The sequence below is a fragment of the Leptinotarsa decemlineata genome, unplaced genomic scaffold, assembly GCF_025532065.1.
Source record: "Leptinotarsa decemlineata unplaced genomic scaffold, Ldec_3_MD MMD2_tig00026330_RagTag_RagTag, whole genome shotgun sequence".
Classification (NCBI taxonomy): domain Eukaryota; kingdom Metazoa; phylum Arthropoda; class Insecta; order Coleoptera; family Chrysomelidae; genus Leptinotarsa; species Leptinotarsa decemlineata.
In genome coordinates, this window is record NW_027412690.1 from 10,066,349 (window position 1) to 10,086,197 (window position 19,849).

Consider the following 19,849-nt stretch of genomic DNA (forward strand, 5'->3'; position numbering starts at 1 on the left):
TTTTTTACACGCTTTATATTAGCTTCCCCTGTATGAATGTTTGTTGGTTTGTTAGTTTGTTTGTAACTCCAGAATTATTGACATCATTGCTTGATCTATTCGCGGGTAGATGGCGCTGTACGCAACTGAAACTATTCACTAGCAGAAAGTGTTTGGTTATCGACGAAGAAGTCAAAAATTCTATTAGAAGAACAGTTCATTCTTTTCACATAGGCAACAAAATACCTACATCGAATAAAGTTTTGTCAGTTATTCGTAAAGACAGTTTTTTTCCTGATATATAAGAACAAGATTATGGAAGACATTGCAAGAACTAAACTTCACTTTTGGAAAATAAGATAGAATAAGATATGTTAATAGAAAAATCAGAGAGTCTATTCTATTTGTATAGTTATCTGGAGACGATTCGAAGACTTTGTCAATCTAAGTTTTCAAAACCAACGATCAATGTGATATTATCAGTGTCAATAATAATAATATCAAATTAATTTACATCTCAAGACGAATTTTAACTACAAATTATGTTTTGATTTGAATACGTTTCATAAATAAAATGGATAGTCTTTAAAACATCACCAGATGATACATATTCATTTTAACATGCTTTTATTAGCTTCACCTGTATGTATGTATGTTTGTTTGTTTGCTTGTAATTCTCAACATCGGTATCTGTATTTGACAGAATCATCGAAATCATTGCTTGATCTATTCGCGGGCAGATGGCGCTGTAAGTAACCTCCTTGATATATCGGCATTATTGCTTGATCTATTCGCGGACAGATGGTGCTGTACGTAACAATCCTTGATATATTGACATTATTGCTTGATCTATTCGTGGGCAGATGGCGCTGTACTTAATCTCCTGGATATAATTTGAACTCACTTTACATGTATTTCTTCATTCAAAAAAGGATTTTTTTTATTAACACGCGCGTTTGCTGTCTTATTTGTAATCCTCCTTTGCCAGCCGGCTGCCTTGGGCTTGGTAGCCGATTTTCAGGCTTCCTCTCCGGAATCGGAAAATATCAATGGTCATTTTTCTAAATAATATACGGCTGATTGATCCCAAAGTTTAAATAGAATAAATGTAAAGCATTGAACTAAAAAGTGAAAAATATTTTTTTTTAATCAGCTTAAAACAATAACGAACGAAAAATAGTAGTATTATTGTGAAAAAAACGTGTGCGCTTTGAGCCATATTTTTTGTATATCAAGCGTCCGTCGATTTTTTCACAATAATACTAGCATTTTCCGTTCGTTATTGTTTCAAGCTTATGTAAAAAAATATTTTTAACTTTTTAAATCGATTTTCTTCAAAAGCTTGTTTTTTAGTTTTTAAACTTTATTTATTTCAATAAAACCGTTCAAATGAAAAATATTTTTTACTTATTCCATTTTCAAGTTTTAATTTTCTGATTTTTAGCCAACTAACGCCACACAGTCCTCGACACTGTACAAAATCTTGACTTGGGTGGGTAATTCATGCTTGTATTCCGATTCTGAGTTGACAAAGTTCTTTGTATAGATTGTATTTGCATTTTTTTCAGAGTATACTATTGTAACACTAGTCAAACTCTCTTATTTGATACCAATTATGACGTAGTTGTGAAACAATATGTAATCCTCCATTTTGTAGCTGCGGCCATCTTGGATTCACAATGATATAGAATCTATTAAAGTGTATTGTCATCACCGCTACATCACACACATACATTTTTTTTGAATGGAGCTGTGAATAGGCATAATTGCCGTTACTGGGATGACAGTAACCCACACTCATTCCGAGAGGTCCATACCCAGTACCCTCAAAAAATCAATGTCTGATGTGGCATATCAGGTAGTCATATCGTAGGGCCACTTTTTATTTCTGGGAATTTAACTGGTGAGGTCTACCTGAACATGCTTGAAGATACAATTGATCCTCTCATAACGGAAATAATTGAAAATGACCAAAATCATAATGATGATCGGCTTCATTTCCAGCAAGATGGATCTCCTCACTATGTTGCTACGGTAAGAGAGTTTTTAGATGACCGGTCTCCTGGACGGTGGATGGCCTGCCAGGTCACCTGACTTATCGCCTTTAGACTTTTTCCTTTGGGGACACTTGAAAAATAAATGTTTTGCTACGCAGCCCGAGTCCATAGAAGATCTTCGCCAACGAATTACAGCAGAGTGCAGAAGTATAACACCTGATATGCTACAAAATGTTAGGAGTAGATTTGAACAAAATCTGTATTATTGTATGAAAGCAAATGGGTCACATTTTCAGCACTTGCTGAAGTAGGATTCTACTAAGTCAATTACACATTTCAAAGTACTGGGTTGTAGTTGTTTTTCTTCATAATACCTACATGTTTTAGTGAAAGACAACAAATTAGGTATCATTGGAAAGATAATTTTGTGCCCTTTCAAATGATATATCACTCGACCTTACTTTCCATTTAAAATTTTAGGGTTGTTACTCACCCTCGCTAGGGGGTTGAAGGCACAGGTAGAAAAATACATCTAAAATGTGTCCCCCTCAAAAACAAAATTGACCTTTCCGATCATTTTTGCGTTAAGTTACAAAAAAGGAGAAAAGCAAGGTGCATACTTTTCGTTGGACCACTCTGTATATGCATATTCATTCCTTTATTTATATTTACTTTACTATCCTTATAAAAATAATTTTTTATATTCCTAAATGTAAAAAAAATATTTTAACTTATATTCAAAAAACTTGTTGTGTGTTGTTTACAACCGAATCTTTTCTTTTAGTTTCTATAACTATTTATACTATTGAATAAAATTATTATGAAAGATTAAATTTAAGATATATCATAAAATTTATACTTGAATTAGATATAGGAATAAAATACTTTGTCTAATTTCCACTTACTTAATGTATTGATATTAATACGACCAAGGCCGTGCACTGCTGTAAAAACCGAAACCCTGGTCGTATTAATATCAATACATTACGTAAGTGGAAATCAGACAAAGTATTTTATTCCTATATCTGATTGAAGATGAATTTCCACAAAATAAATAAGTCATCAATATCACAAATTGTTTATACTTGCTTTGTCTACGAGACATCTTTCGACATGCCCTTGAATTATATTTAATACCAGCATTGCACCCGTGCGGAGCCGGGGTGGATGCTAGTCATGAATTATAGAGACGTCTCATTTGATAACGTGATCAAGATATTTCCCACTAGTGGGTTATGTAGACGATTCTCAGTGACACCGACTATGGATTTCTGTATTCTCTCCAAAACTAACCGAATTACGGCCCTGCAGGGCCATATAAACCCCGACTATATGTTTCATTATCCCTCTCTTCATGTCAATTTGCTGGTTATGCAATCATAGAGCCAATATTGCGGACACACATGCGCACTACGATTTCAATTAGCGATCAAATGATAATATGGTGATTCCGTATCTTCTGTCTTTGTTAGCGTGCCAGTGTCAATTATCGTTACTTCTATTAATTCAGTTGATTAACTTAGTACAAATCTAACGGCAATTGAAAGAGTACAATAAATTGTATTCGGGAGCATCGAATGAGCCTGGATCTTGAAGGAAACTTTACTAACTTCAATGCTATGGCTTGTCGTACCAGTTGTGTGTATGACTCTCCAGCTTCTTGGAAGAACGTTTTCTTCAAGTGGCCATCGATGGATGTCTCTGGAATATTTTCAAAATCAACGCTGGCGTTCCCCAGGGAACTGAATTGGCTCCCACCCTCTTTTTATCATATATTGATATTGATATATTGAAATATTGATATATTGAAGTACAGTTTATATATTTACATGTAACATATCGTGTTTTTCAAAAGTCTCAGATCCAGTAACTTGGCCTAGATATGTTCATCTGTTCTGCCATGTACTAGATCTATAGACTTTCTAAAAAAGTGTACATTTTATGATTATAACTAAGCAGTGAGTAGAGAAAAAATTTAGTAGAAAAATTAACATGATAGATTCAATGAATTTTTTTCTTTTTTTAAAAAATAACAAATAATTATATAATATAAGTTGCAAATGGTGAGGATTCCAACCCGTTTCAAGCAGGGTCAGTTACAGAGGAGAACAGATAGTTTTTAAAGGTAAGGTTCATCTTAAATTATTATTCATTATATTATAAAATTTGTTTGAAAATTGTAGAATATGTTTCTTTGTTTCTTTTTTGAATTGTTCTAGTTTTCAAATACATTTCAATTTAATCGGAATGCAGTTGAAGAATTTAGGGCCGAAGAATAAGAAAGATATTTGCGTTAAAGATTTTCTGAAAAGTTGTATACTGAGATTCAAATTACTAGTGGATCTGGTTATTCCAGTTTTTCTCTGGTTAGATGTTTCGTGTCTGATGTACATTCTTTTTAAACACTGGTGAGTAAATAAGAGTTTTATATTCAAGTCCTGTGATTCTTGGTATAGCATGTCAGTGGAATAGCGTTTATTTTTTTTCAGAATAATTCTTAGAAGAATATTTTGTGTTTTTTGTAGAGAATCAAGTGTAGTATTGAAGGCCCCACCCCATGCTGTAATACAGTAGGTCATTACAGATTCAGCTAGGGATTTGTAAAGTAAAAGAAGATTTCTTCTGGTAAGTACGTCTCTCAGGATATGAAAACTGTGCATCAAGACTCTTAAACGGTTATTAACATTTGTGATGTGATCTGACCAGCGCGTGCATTGATCTAAGACTACTCCTAAATATTTGATTTTTTCAATTTTTTTTACTATGGAACATGTGCAATCGATCTTATGACAGTTTGTGATGTGTAATTGTATCAGAATATTTTTTGGTTGGGTAGTGACTATTGGCGTAAATGTGAGAAATTTTGTTTTTTCAATATTCAGGGTGAGTTTGTTTAAGTTTAACCAGTCGTGTATTTTTTGCAAGTCAGTCTCAGTAGTTTCTTTTACTTCCTCCCAAGTTTCTCCTGTGAAGATCAGAGCTGTATCATCTGCATAACAAAAATAGTGTCCTTTAAATCCATTAATTCTTGTAATATCATTTATGTACACAAGGAACAGTATGAGTCCTAATACTGTCCCCTGTGGTACACCGATTTTTACTTTTAAAACGTTACTTATTTCTTGTCCAACTTTTACCTGTTGTACTCTACTTGTTAGGTAATCAGTCATAAGGTCAGCCGACAGACCACGTATACCGTAATGGTGCAGCTTATTGAGTAAAATTTCGTGAGCATTCTCAGTGTTTGAGTTCTGCACAAAACCATATTGCCTATCAGTGATGACATTATGTTTGTGAAAAAAAACCAACAGTCTTTTTTTTACCACCTGTTCAAATATTTTTGGTAAGTTGTTTATAACAGATATTGGTCTATAGTTACTTGGTTCACGACGGTCACTTGATTTGAAAATTGGAGTGATGAGAGACTCTTTCCATTTCTGTGGAATTTTTCCACTTGATAAGCATAGATTAATTATGTGTACTAGTGGGGATAGGATAAATTCATGAATGTATTTCATGGTTTTAACTGAGACTTTGTCTGGACCTGAAGAACAATTATTTTTCAGTTTAGATATCTGAATAATGATTTCATTTTTTGTTGCAGGTTCTAAATATATGGTTGAATCATTTTTTGCTAAGGAGTGTCTGGCTGAATTCATTTTAGGAATTTTTTCTGACATATTGATACCGAGATTGGTGTAAAAATTATTAAATATGTTGGCTTTTTCTTTGTTGCTTGTTATCATATTTCCAGTTTTATTTTTCAATGGTGTGTCTTTTATTTGTATATTGTTCTTTTATCAACGACTTATTGAAGATTCCGATTCATTGCTTTGGTGACGACAGCACAATTGTGTCATCATTCCATTTGGATTCCAGGATATCAACTGCGAATGCACATCTTCACTGACAGCAGAAGGTTGCAGATCTCAATGAGGATCTAGAAGTGATTTCGAATTGGGATCAAAGTAACCAGGTTCAATTCAATGCCATGAAAACCCTGGCATCGGTTTTTTCCAAAAAGACACAAAGGGGTTAAAATGTACTCCAATATGTCTTGGAACAATCATGTCTCTGGAATTGCAAAGGCTGCTTCTCAGAAGCTTGGAATACTTTTCCGAACCAGAAAAGTGTACAAACCTCATCTGAGCATTTTTGGTGATCATTGTTGATCGATTTGTGGATTTTCAGACGATTTGCACAGTTCCTATGTGACAGTGAAACTTCTGGCATAATATGAAACAACATTTTTGTTTTTTTTCAGTTTTGAGAATGAATTCAATGAACAATTTTCAAAACTCGGAATAAAAATGATTTTGAAAATATCCAAATTTTGAATCAAAACAATAGAGCGGAGTTTTAATTTAGAAGTTTTATTCAATCAAACCACAATAGTATATTGTACTACAAGTGAGAAAAACGACATATTTCCCACGAGCGCAGAAGATTGTAGCGAGTGAGAAATATGTCATTTTCTCACGCATTGTACACTGTACTTTTTCTACAGTTGCGTTGTTTTCAAGTATTGAAAATTAAAATACATATATTATTATATTACTTTAATATTAAATGTAAGTCACAAAAAGGATTCGAAGCTTTATAGCTTTTATTTAATTATTTGCGAGCGCTTTCGACAGCTGGTCGTACTGTCATCATCTAGGCTGTTCTATGTCCTTTTATACCAGTGGTCGCCAACCTGTCGATCGCGAGCTACCGGTAGCTCGCGGAGGCAATTCTGGTAGCTCTCACAACGATTTTAATTTAAAAAATACAAACTGCAAAAATCAGAGAAGCTTCCGAAAATTCCACAAAAAATATAATTGTCACAATATTAAACATAAACAGCGGCAACGTTGCGGTGAGCGATCTGCCGCTGACGCCATCAAGCTAGAATCGGATAGAACCGACCAGCCGGACCAGCGCGTTAGTGTTCGAGAACGATCTGGATTGCTTTGAACGGGATAAATACGCACGGCGCGGCGACATTGCGCTTAGTTTAAAACTGAACGCGTAACCAACGTCCAGCGGTTGGGTTAGTAGAGAACAACAAAAATAATATTATGGCAAGCAGTTGTAAGAAGGTAAAGACATACCACTTTCATTCGGAATGGGAAGAACAATACTTTTTCACAGAAGTTAAAGATAAAAATGTGTGTTTGTTATGTAATACTTCGGTCTCCGTTGCTAAAAAAGGAAATATTGAGAGACATCATAAAACTGTACATTCTAATTTTGAAAAATCATTCCCACTACATTCTGCCGCCAGAAAGGAGAAACTAAAACAGTTGAAAAAAGCAGTTGATTGGACAACAATCAATATTTTTAAGAACAGTCGACAAAAATAAGGCTGCAACTGAAGCATTGTACCGTGTGTCCCAGATAATTGCACAAAAAAGAAACCTTATGAAAACGGGGAAATGATAAAACAGGCGTTTTTAGAAGCTGCTGATTTGTTATTTGCCAACTTCAGAAATAAAGACGAGATAGTTTCAGCTATGAAATATATGCAACTTTCTGCTAATACAGTGATGAGACGAGTAGAAGTAATGAGCAATGATATTTTTTTACAGTTAAGAACTGACTTAGATAACTGTGTTTATTTTTCACTTCAACTGGACATGAGTTGTTTTCTCATTCAAAAAATATTATTTCTTCCGAAAAAATTCCAATATCGAAAATGGTAGGCTTGACAACCGATGGCGCTCCAGCTATGGTGGGTTGTGATAAGGGTCTGGTGGCGTTATGTCGTAAAGATGAAACTTTTCCGCAATTTCTCTGTTACCACTGCATTATCCATCAGCAAGCATTATGTGGAAATTTCCTGAAACTAAACAACGTTATGAAACTGGTGGTAAAAATTGTGAACAAGATTAGAGTTCAAGCGTTACAAAGAAGATTATTCAGAACCTTGGCCGATGAAGTTGACTGTTAATACGGGGACCTACTCCTTCACTCTGAAGTCCGATGGTTAAGTAGAGGACGGGTGCTGAAACGTTTTAATGATGTCCTATCTGGCATAGTTCAATTTTTCAAACAACGCGATGCAGCTTTATGGGAGAGACAAAGAACTAGCGGAAATGATTTCTGATATAAAAGCATTTATCAAAAAGCTGGAGTTTTGGGAACTAAACCTAATTAACAGCGATGCCAAGCATTTTCCTATTCTTTCAGAAAAAATATCTCAAAATCCATTAGAACCCTATGACAACAAATATCATGTAGAAATAATTTCTACACTGAAGAATGACTTCAAAAATCGTTTTAAGGATTTCAATGAAATGACTTTAGTAGCGCAGTTTGTTGTTTCACCCTTTATGGAAATTGGTATCCAACAGTTTGCAACTTGTGTTATGCAGAACTTTGGCGAAGACATCGCTGCAACAGAAATGGAAGTCATTGAGTTTCAAAATGATTTAGCCTTAAAATCGTTTGTCTCAAGTACTGAATGTATCTGGCTTATTGTAAGTAAAGACAAATATTCAGCTCTATGCCGTGTTGCCTTGAAAGTGAAAGCATTATTCAGTTCAACCAATTTGTGTGAATCTTCTTTTTCCAATATGAAGTTTATTCTATTTTTAAATCATACGTGACATGCCGTTGTGGCTGTGCCAGTGTTGTTCCCAGTCCTTGAAGATGTTTTGATATCCTTTCATGGGTCTCTTCAATCTTGGGAACAGAAAAAAGTCGCAGGGGACCAAATCTGGTGAATTCGATGGCCGAAGCATGATAATGTCGTTGTTTTTGACAAAAAAATTACGAACAAGCAATGACGCATAATTTCAAGGTAACTTTTTATCGACCGTACGACCATGTGGCAATAACTCCTGATGCCACGGTGATCATAGAAAATAGTGTGAAAAAACTTGATATTTGATCAAATTTGAAGTAATTATTTTGGTCTTGGATTTCTTGGGCTCTATTGGGACAATTTCACTTTGTTTTCGATGTCACAACCATATATACCCATGATTCATTACCAGTTATGACCATTTAAAGCGAATCTGGATCGCCGTTAACGTCATTTAACAATTTTCGAGCGTTTTATGCCCAAAATTTTCGAAACAAATGCATGGCACGAGCCTACCGATATTACGACATTCTCAACAACTTCTCCAATAGTGATTCGACAATTCTCCATAACAATTTTCTCCATTTCCCCAACATTTTCATCGGTTGTTGATGTACTGGGGCGTCTAGAGCAAGCTTCGTCATTTACATCTTTTTGACCTTCTGACTTAGAGTACAATCACCATATGCCACTGTCAAAACTTGTCAAAATTCCAGGTGTTTTTCGGCACTCAATTCCATCCTCTACACAAAATTTTATACATATTCTTTGATCAATTTTTTCTAAAGTAGAAAATCGCCGAACATGTAAAATATTTCCTACTTTTATGCCTCTCACCAACAAACTGAACAGCTGCATCTGTGTTTGAAATGAATGTACTAACAAAAAAATAAAAAATCGCGAGGCGAATATGCATAGCCCGCGAAATTTGACCATTCACATTATGTTTCAAACAGTCTAGGTATAATACGCCGTTAGCACATATACTATTTATTTTAAACATATTTCCACCGTGAAAAGTTTCAACTTCCAGTTATAGTTATCTGAAACTCCTTAGAAAAGTTACGAGTATTTCGCGCTATTTCAAAATCATCACATACAGGTATTCTAAATTGTCATTTCTTGTGATTGGACAGTTTGTTATTCACCTAAGGAATAATCTAATGAAGTATGCATATTGAATATATCACACTATGAACTATAATAAAAAATGTCGAACTTTTACAACACCTGACATTTACTGTCGACAAAGTTACACGGAAAATAGTTTCGCGAGCAAATGATAAACTGTAATTTTCCAGACAAATTCGACAACATAAAATTTGAACAGAAAACACAATATGTCAGACATTCAGAGGAAATACGAGTTATATAAAATGAAAGAGTTGCTCAGAAGGTTTTTATATAAAGAGGAAAATGTTTTCACAAGAATTTTGTTGAGAAAAAAATTATTTCAGAAGCTATTCATCAGGGGTGAAAAAGTTCTTTGGGTTGTTTCGAATATTTTTGTTCTAGAAAATGATGATTTTGAATTTTCACAACCCTTTTTGCGCTATTCTTTCAATTTTTCACAATCATTTATTCAACTAGCAATGTTGCTCTGTATGTTTTTATGCACGTATGTTTGTTCACGTCAAATTTTTGTTCCGAATTTTGAAGCAGACCGGAATTTTTGCAAATATATGCAATTTGAATGACGTCACTCACAATCCAATATAGCAGATAGCCCAAGATAGCGTTCTAGTTATTTTTTATGCACACGTATGATCTGGGTTAACAAATCTTGCAAGTTTAATTTGACCCACTTCCCGGTATCCGATTTACCTGAAATTTTGCATGCTGATCCAGAACCGATGACAATGCATGTTAATCATAAACGTGACCTAATGCTGCTGCCAGGATCGGCTCCGTAATAGAGATCTCCTCAGCGGTAAATAGCAGGGACAAGAAATTTTGTATACGCATTCGTTTATGATAGGCAGTTGGTAGGCCCACCACGAAATAGACGCTACATCCAAAGTTGGCTTCAATAAAAAATGTTTCTTTCAAAAAATAAATTGAATCAAGCTTTCACCTACAAATACTACTTCCCGACTCTAAAAAGAAGACAATAAATGGTGTAGTAGGTTGTAAGAACCCATATTTATTTGCATAGTAATAAAATAATTGCACAAGATAGTCTAATAGATTGTACTAGAAAAAATATTATACCATCTGATATAAACAAGACTGGAGGTTGCCTAAAGAGTTGGAAATATTTGTGGGGGCCAAGGTGATGTTGTGATACAATGTTGATGTGTCTAAGGGTCTAGTGAATGGTGTCATCGGTCATATAATAGAAATTATATGGCCCTGTTTCCGAAGAGCACAAATGTATGACACGGACATTCCATCAGTCCGTATCGACTTCGGCAAAGATGGGATACACGTTATTCAACCGAAATCTGTGCAATTTACAGCTAAATTCAGCCATGGTACAGCTGAACGTAGAATGTTGCCAATTGTTTCATTCTGGGCTTGTACAGTTCACAAACTGCAGGGTAGTACGGTTGACCACGCTGTTGTATAATACATGGGTTCAAAGTTGTTCGCTGCCGGCTAAGCGTACGTGGCTTCAAGTAGGGTCACATCAATAGAAGGCCTCCTGATAGAAGAATTAGACTGTTCGAAATTAACAGGGACTCGCCATGTAATAATGACGCCATCAATGAAATGAATTGACTGAGAAATATAACAAGCTAATTCTTCTATAAGGTATGCCTGAGGAGTAGGTACCTACCTACTCCTAAAGAATATAGTTTATTCTAATAAGAGTTTTCCCCGTTCCTTAAGTTTTTCTGTTGAAGGACTCTCCGTTTTATAGATGGACTTTCATATTGATCGATAACTATAGATTGAAACTAAAAAATATAAAATAAAATAATGATAAACAAACTTTTGAAACAAGCTTTTATTTAAGTGTCCTAAAGAGATCTAAATAAAATTTTAAATCACATTAACCACATTCATTTATGACTATACAGAATTGAAATTATAGTAAAAGCTTGTCGCTATTCCTAGAAGAAATCTCTACAAATTCAGTCAGATGAAATTCAAATGAAATTTTAAATTTCATTTGAATTTGAAAAAGTTATTCAAGGTTATAGTTACACATTTTAAGCATTCAAAATGAAGGCAACTGTTTTGGATTTGTTGAAGATGGAAAGAATTAGATTGAAGTAACACAGGGCCATAAATGCTTTCGTAAGTCCTGATTTGGAAACAAATTTTAAAAGATGTTTGGTTCAAATGGCTAACGCGTTTTGAAAAGCGCAGTTCAGAATCAAATCACAGATCTGAGTTCTGCATTTCAGTTACAAAAGGTAGAACGTCACCATAAATGAGAATATGAAGACTAGTTTTAGCAAAGATCATTACTGCCGACTTTTCGAAGTTCAACTTCAATCAATGAACTGATGAAATATCAGAGATTGTCTGTAGATCACGATTGATGAGGTTTTGAGTGAAATCAATGCCAGGGAACTGAAAAGAGAAGTACAGATGAATATCATTAGCGTAATGATGAATTTTGCATTTTTCTACCGATTGATGGAAGTCACAAATATATAACCTGAATAGTAGAGGACCAAGGATGGATACTGAGGAACACTCGATATTCATTATGGTGAAAGAGCAAAAGTTGCTATAGAAATCAACCATGCAACAATATTGCATCAAATGATATGCACAGACTTAGAATCAGGTCGAGTGATAGCTAAAAATTGACTGAATCAATATGAATCAACCATAAACCATTATAAAAACAAGCTTCCATCCACAGATAAGCCTTTATCTCACATAAATTGTGTATGGTGATACATTAATGAGTTTGATTCAATAATTTGAATTTCATTTTTTCTCTCGAGAGCATGTGAATTAAAAGCTTATTTAAAAATGAGAAATAAAACGTTCTATGTTTTTTTACCACTTTAATTCTTGATTAATGCTATTACTTCACTTTCGTTCTATAAAAATATTTTAAAATAATTACAATAATTGTAATTGCAAGCCAAGTTTGCTCACTCTTCTTTTAGGGCATCAGGAGTTCTTGCTAGATAGTTGTACGGTCAATAAGGAGTATTATCTTGATTGATACGGTGAGTTATTGCATTAAATCTATAGAAAACGTTTTGTTAGCATTTCGAAGTTTTTATATACCGTTGGAATGACAATTCCGCTTAGGAAGTTGAAGTTTTGTAATGCTTTTTAGGTTAAAACATGTCATTCTCACAAAAAACTTGTTTTTGTCTTTGAGGTACGTTTTCAGTGGATAGCTGAATCCTTAACAAAGTACGTTCAATATCATATTAACAAACAAGAAATAAATGACAATATTGCAATAGTTGGCGAAGGCGCCAATATAAAAAATAAATTAATTGATGGTTTTGTCGATGGTTTTGTCTCAACAGAAACACCAATATATTAGCTGATACGTGGTGAATTTCTGTATGGTGAATTTCCTTCATGAGCAGGACTCAACAGTATTCAAGCATTTTCTTGTTCCAAATCAATAATGGAATGTGAGATTATTGGGCAAAATGTGCAATAACTTTTGTTTGGAAGTGGCCGACAATGACATGGTGAATTTCATTAGTTCGGACTATCTATGAATGAACATATAAAATTAGAATGAATAGCTAAAATATCAATTTCATTAGGCCATAAAACCTGAAATGAAAATATGATAAAACGAATAAAGTAATCAATATACAAAATGAAAATGAGTACAGAGTAAAAAGGAATAAAAAAGAATGAAAATACGTAAAAGAATAAAAATGAATCAGAAAATTGTAGGAGATTTCGAACGAACCAAGTTACATCACGATGTTTCGGGTCAACTTCTGCTGAACCGGGGAAGCGGAGAGGGGAAAGAGGGGATAGGTGAAAGCACGCGAATGATCTATGAATAGTCATCTCTCGGAGGAATAGTTCCGTCATCATCCGAAGATAATTGTGTATACTAACAATCGAAACATGGCGCAGTAACTTGGTTTGAATAACCCTTCGATTTTTCAATTCATTTTAGATTTTTCACTCATAAGGTCAAATATTTGTTTAACAGCTGGTATTGATAGGCCATCTTATCTATTAGAATTTTTATTTTTTCGAGAACAGCTAAGACGAATACTGAAGTAATATTTAAGATAGCAATTTGGACTTCTATTTTCTGGAATCTATCAAAAAAATTAATGAAATGAAATAGAAAAAATATAAGGAATACTGAAGATTCTGGGACCGAGAAATTTGAATTTTGTTTTCAAAATTAGAAATTGAGATTGAATAATGAGCATAAGAGTCAATAATATCAGGTTGTTTGCACTTTTGCCAACGTAACACAAGTCATTTATACTACTACCATCCCAAAAAATAATTCACCAGTTGTGTGTTAGGTTATTTACGAATTCTCATATAATCATAATCGTCTACAAGGAATAAAATGATTTGTTTCGACCAATACAGGTATTCGCCCATTACAAGTGATCGCACCTAGTTTATTTGTTTCTACTTAATGTTTAGGTACTTGTGTACCTGAATTCTTACCTCTCATCTAGTATAAATTCAGAGGTAATGAATCAATCACTCATTCTGTTAATGAATTTTGTTCACAACATTTTAAGTCTGAACAATTGCATACAATTTTGAATTTTACACTGTCATAATGGAATCTACTGAAAATGGTAATAACTCACGATCAATCGCAAGAAAATTATCATTTGGGTTCACCAGTGAAGATATGGAGAAGGAGGATTTGAAACAACCCACTATATCAATTGTACATAACGTATCAGAAGAGTGTCCTCGTAAGAGAAGAAGATATAATAGTTTCTCATCCGTGCATGATAATTTAACGGGAAATGATACTCTAATTGGTTACTTGATGGATTTTAGCGCGGAGGAACAACTCAAAGAATACTTGCTTATACCAGAAGAGTGCAGAAATACAGACATGAGAGTTCAGGTGCATCTGAAACCTGATTCATTCAGTGATGACTTCAGGTTGTCTTATGAGGAGAAGATATCGAAAGAAGATATTGACGACGGCTACTCGGTGGACAGCGTTTCTGAAATATTAAAACAATATCCTGACTTTACTTTACCACAACGTGGTATAAATATTGACAATGGTCACTTGGTGGACAGCCTTTATGAACTGTTAAAAGACTATCCTGTACCAGATCTGGAAAATCATTCGAGTTTGTTTTCACAAATTTTCAATTCCGAAGAGGAAAAGCGAGACGTCGAACAAAATACAGAGAGTTGTCGGAAGAGAAAAAGATGTGATCCATTCAGTGAGGACATCATGTTGTCTTATGAGGTTCGGATACATCTGGAAAATCATTCGAGTTTGAATTCACGAATTTTGAATTCCGAAGAGGAGAAGCGAGATGTCGAACAAAATACAGAGAGTTGTCGGAAGAGAAAAAGATGTGATCCATTCAGTGAGGACATCATGTTGTCTTATGAGGTTCGGGTACATCTGGAAAATCATTCGAGTATGTTTTCACGAATTTTGAATTCCGAAGAGGAAAAGCGGGGTGCGAAACACTAGGAGTTCTCATGTGTTAAAGAGATGTAACAATTCTTCTTTCAGTGAAGACATCATCATATTCACCTATGAGGAGAAGATATCGACGACGGTTACTTGGTGGACCTTAGTGTGGTTGAAATTTTGAACAAATATCCGAACATAACGGTACCAGAAAGGTGTACAAATCGTATTATGAAACTTCAGGTGAAACTGAAGAGTCATTCACCGATTTGTTCAGGAAACTGAGACCTGAGCGAACTCATGATTTTTTTATAAATTTTTTGTAGAATCCAAATAAATCTGTTATTTGACATGTGTAGTATATTTTTTATCACCTTCAACGACCTACACGCTCGGAAGGATTTTCAAATTGGTATTATTTTGAAACCATGAGATATATATGTTCATTTGTTCTCTCCAGAGTTGGGATAGTGGTAACTTAATCTCATATCATCGAGTGATGTGTCTGTGAGAGTGTGCAACATCAGTCATTAGTAGCCTCTCTAACTTTATATATAGAAAATCTGGTGAAACAGTGTCAAATGCCATTAACAGATCAAAAAATATGCTCATTACCAAATTATTGGCATCAACTTCGTAGTATATGTCATTGAGATAATCATAGGCTGCGGTTCCTATAGAACGATCTTTCCTGAATCAATGTTGATCATTACATAGCAAATTATTTCACCCTAAGTAATTCACTATATCATTTAATTTGGAAAGTAAACAAAGTGATTAAATTTGTCGGTAGTTACTCAAGCCATTTCTATTTTGCTTTAAAAAAGAGTAATGACTACGGCTTTCTTGAGCTCGTCTGGAAAGCATATACGATTGATTCATCAGATAAATTGAGGGAATTGAAATAAGGTCAAATATTTGTTTAATAAAGCATATACGATTGATTCATCAGAAAAATTGAGGGAATTGAAATACTGAAATAATATCTAAGATACCAAGATGGACTTCCAGTTTCTGGAATCTATTGAAAAAATTAATGAAATGAAACAGCAAAAATATAAGGAATACTGAAGATTCTGGGACCGAGAAATTTGAATCATTTTTCAGAATTAGAAATTGAGAATAAATAATGAGCATGAGTCATAGTATTAGGTTGTTTGCACTTTTGCCAACGTAACACAGGTCATTTATACTAGTACCATCCCAAAAAATAATTCACCAGTTGTGTGTTAGGTTATTTACGAATTCTCATATAATCATAATCGTCTACAAGGAATAAAATGATTTGTTTCGACCAATACAGGTATTCGCCCATCACAAGTGATCGCACCTAGTTTATTTGTTTCTACTTGATGTTTAGGTACTTGTGTACCTGAATTCTTACCTCTCATCTAGTATAAATTCAGACGTAATGAATCAATCACTCATTCTGTTAATGAATTTTGTTCACAACATTTTGAGTCTGAACAGTTGCATACAATTTTGAATTTTACACTGTCATAATGGAATCTACTGAAAATGGTAATAACTCACGATCAATCGCAAGAAAATTATCATTTGGGTTCACCAGTGAAGATATGGAGAAGGAGGATTTGAAACAACCCACTATATCAATTGTACATAACGTATCAGAAGAGTGTCCCCGTAAGAGAAGAAGATATAATAGTTTCTCATCCGTGCATGATAATTTAACGGGAAATGATACTCTAATTGGTTACTTGATGGATTTTAGCGCGGTGGAACAACTCAAAGAATACTTGCTTATAGCAGAAGAGTGCACAAATACACACATGAGAATTCAGGTGCATCTGAAACCTGATTCATTCAGTGAGGACTTCATGTTGTCTTATGAGGAGAAGATATCGAAAGAAGATATTGACGACGGCTACTCGGTGGACAGCGTTTCTGAAATATTAAAACAATATCCTGACTTTACTTTACCACAACGTGGTATAAATATTGACAATGGTCACTTGGTGGACAGCCTTTATGAACTGTTAAAAGACTATCCTGTACCAGATCTGGAAAATCATTCGAGTTTGTTTTCACGAATTTTCAATTCCGAAGAGGAAAAGCGAGACGTCGAACAAAATACAGAGAGTTGTCGGAAGAGAAAAAGATGTGATCCATTCAATGAGGACATCATGTTGTCTTATGAGGTTCGGGTACATCTGGAAAATCATTCGAGTATGTTTTCACGAATTTTGAATTCCGAAGAGGAAAAGCGGGGTGCGAAACACTAGGAGTTCTCATGTGTTAAAGAGATGTAACAATTCTTCTTTCAGTGAAGACATCATCATATTCATCTATGAGGACAAGATATCGAAAGATGACATCGACAACGGTTACTTGGTGGAGCTTAGTGTGGCTGAAATTTTGAACAAATATCCGAACATAACGGTACCAGAAAGGTGTACAAATCGTATTATGAAACTTCAGGTGAAACTGAAGAGTCATTCACCGATTTGTTCAGGAAACTGAGACCTGAGCGAACTCATGATTTTTTTATGAATTTTTTGTAGAATCCAAATAAATCTGTTATTTGACATGTGTAGTATATTTTTCATCAGCTTCAACGACCTACACGCTTGGAAGGAGTTTCAAATTGGTATTATTTTGAAACCATCAGATATATATGTTCATTTGTTTTCTCCAAAGTTGAGATAGTGGTAACTTAATCTCATATCATCGAGTGATGTGTCTGTGAGAGTCTGCAACATCAGTCATTAGTATTATACCATTTTTTCTATTTACAATTTTATTCTGTGATTGGAATTGTAATGGAATTCTGAGTTTTGACATTTTTTTCAAGTATCTACCTGACAGTAGTTTGTTTTGCTTTCTTGAGAGGTACAGTAATTTACCACAGGTACAGGCACCGATGTAAAAGCGCCTGAAGGATTTTTCTGTAGTGCTTGTATTTTGTCCACAAAAAAATATATGTATATATGGCCATTTCCATTTTGCTTTAAAAAAGAGTAATGACTACGGCTTTCTTGAGCTCGTCTGGAAAGCATATACGATTGATTCATCAGAAAAATTGAGGGAATTGAAATATTGAATTAATATCAAGATACCAATATAGACTTCCAGTTTCTGGAATCTATTGAAAAAATTAATGAAATGAAACAGCAAAAATATAAGAAATACTGAAGATTCTGGGACCGAGAAATTTGAATCATTTTTCAGAATTAGAAATTGAGAATAAATAATGAGCATGAGTCATAGTATTAGGTTGTTTGCACTTTTGCCAACGTAACACAGGTCATTTATCGCACCTAGTTTATTTGTTTCTACTTGATGTTTAGGTACTTGTGTACCTGAATTCTTACCTCTCATGTAGTATAAATTCAGACGTAATGAATCAATCACTCATTCTGTTAATGAATTTTGTTCACAACATTTTGAGTCTGAACAGTTGCATACAATTTTGAATTTTACACTGTCATAATGGAATCTACTGAAAATGGTAATAACTCACGATCAATCGCAAGAAAATTATCATTTGGGTTCACCAGTGAAGATATGGAGAAGGAGGATTTGAAACAACCCACTATGCCAATTGTACATAACGAATCAGAAGAGTGTCCCCGTAAGAGAAGAAGATATGATAGTTTCTCATCCGTGCATGATAATTTAACGGGAAATGATACTCTAATTGGTTACTTGATGGATTTTAGCGCGGTGGAACAACTCAAAGAATACTTGCTTATAGCAGAAGAGTGCACAAATACACACATGAGAATTCAGGTGCATCTGAAACCTGATTCATTCAGTGAGGACTTCATGTTGTCTTATGAGGAGAAGATATCGAAAGAAGATATTGACGACGTTTCTGAAATATTAAAACAATATCCTGACTTTACTATACCACAACGTGGTATAAATATTGACAATGGTCACTTGGTGGACAGCCTTTATGAACTGTTAAAAGACTATCCTGTACCAGATCTGGAAAATCATTCGAGTTTGTTTTCACGAATTTTCAATTCCGAAGAAGAAAAGCGAGACGTCGAACAAAATACAGAGAGTTGTCGGAAGAGAAAAAGATGTGATCCATTCAGTGAGGACATCATGTTGTCTTATGAGGTTCGGGTACATCTGGAAAATCATTCGAGTTTGAATTCACGAATTTTGAATTCCGAAGAGGAGAAGCGAGATGTCGAACATAATACAGAGAGTTGTCGGAAGAGAAAAAGATGTGATCCATTCAGTGAGGACATCATGTTGTCTTATGAGGTTCGGGTACATCTGGAAAATCATTCGAGTATGTTTTCACGAATTTTGAATTCCGAAGAGGAAAAGCGGGGTGCGAAACACTAGGAGTTCTCATGTGTTAAAGAGATGTAACAATTCTTCTTCCAGTGAAGACATCATCATATTCATCTATGAGGACATGATATCGAAAGATGATATCGACAACGGTTACTTGGTGGACCTTAGTGTGGCTGAAATTTTGAACAAATATCCGAACATAACGGTACCAGAAAGGTGTACAAATCGTATTATGAAACTTCAGGTGAGACCTGAGCGAACTCATGATTTTTTTATAAATTTTTTGTAGAATCCAAATAAATCTGTTATTTGACATGTGTAGTATATTTTTTATCAGCTTCAACGACCTACACGCTCGGAAGGATTTTCAAATTGGTATTATTTTGAAACCATGAGATATATATGTTCATTTGTTTTCTCCAAAGTTGGGATAGTGGTAACTTAATCTCTATTTACAATTTTATTGTGTGATTGGAATTGTAATGGAATTCTGAGTTTTGT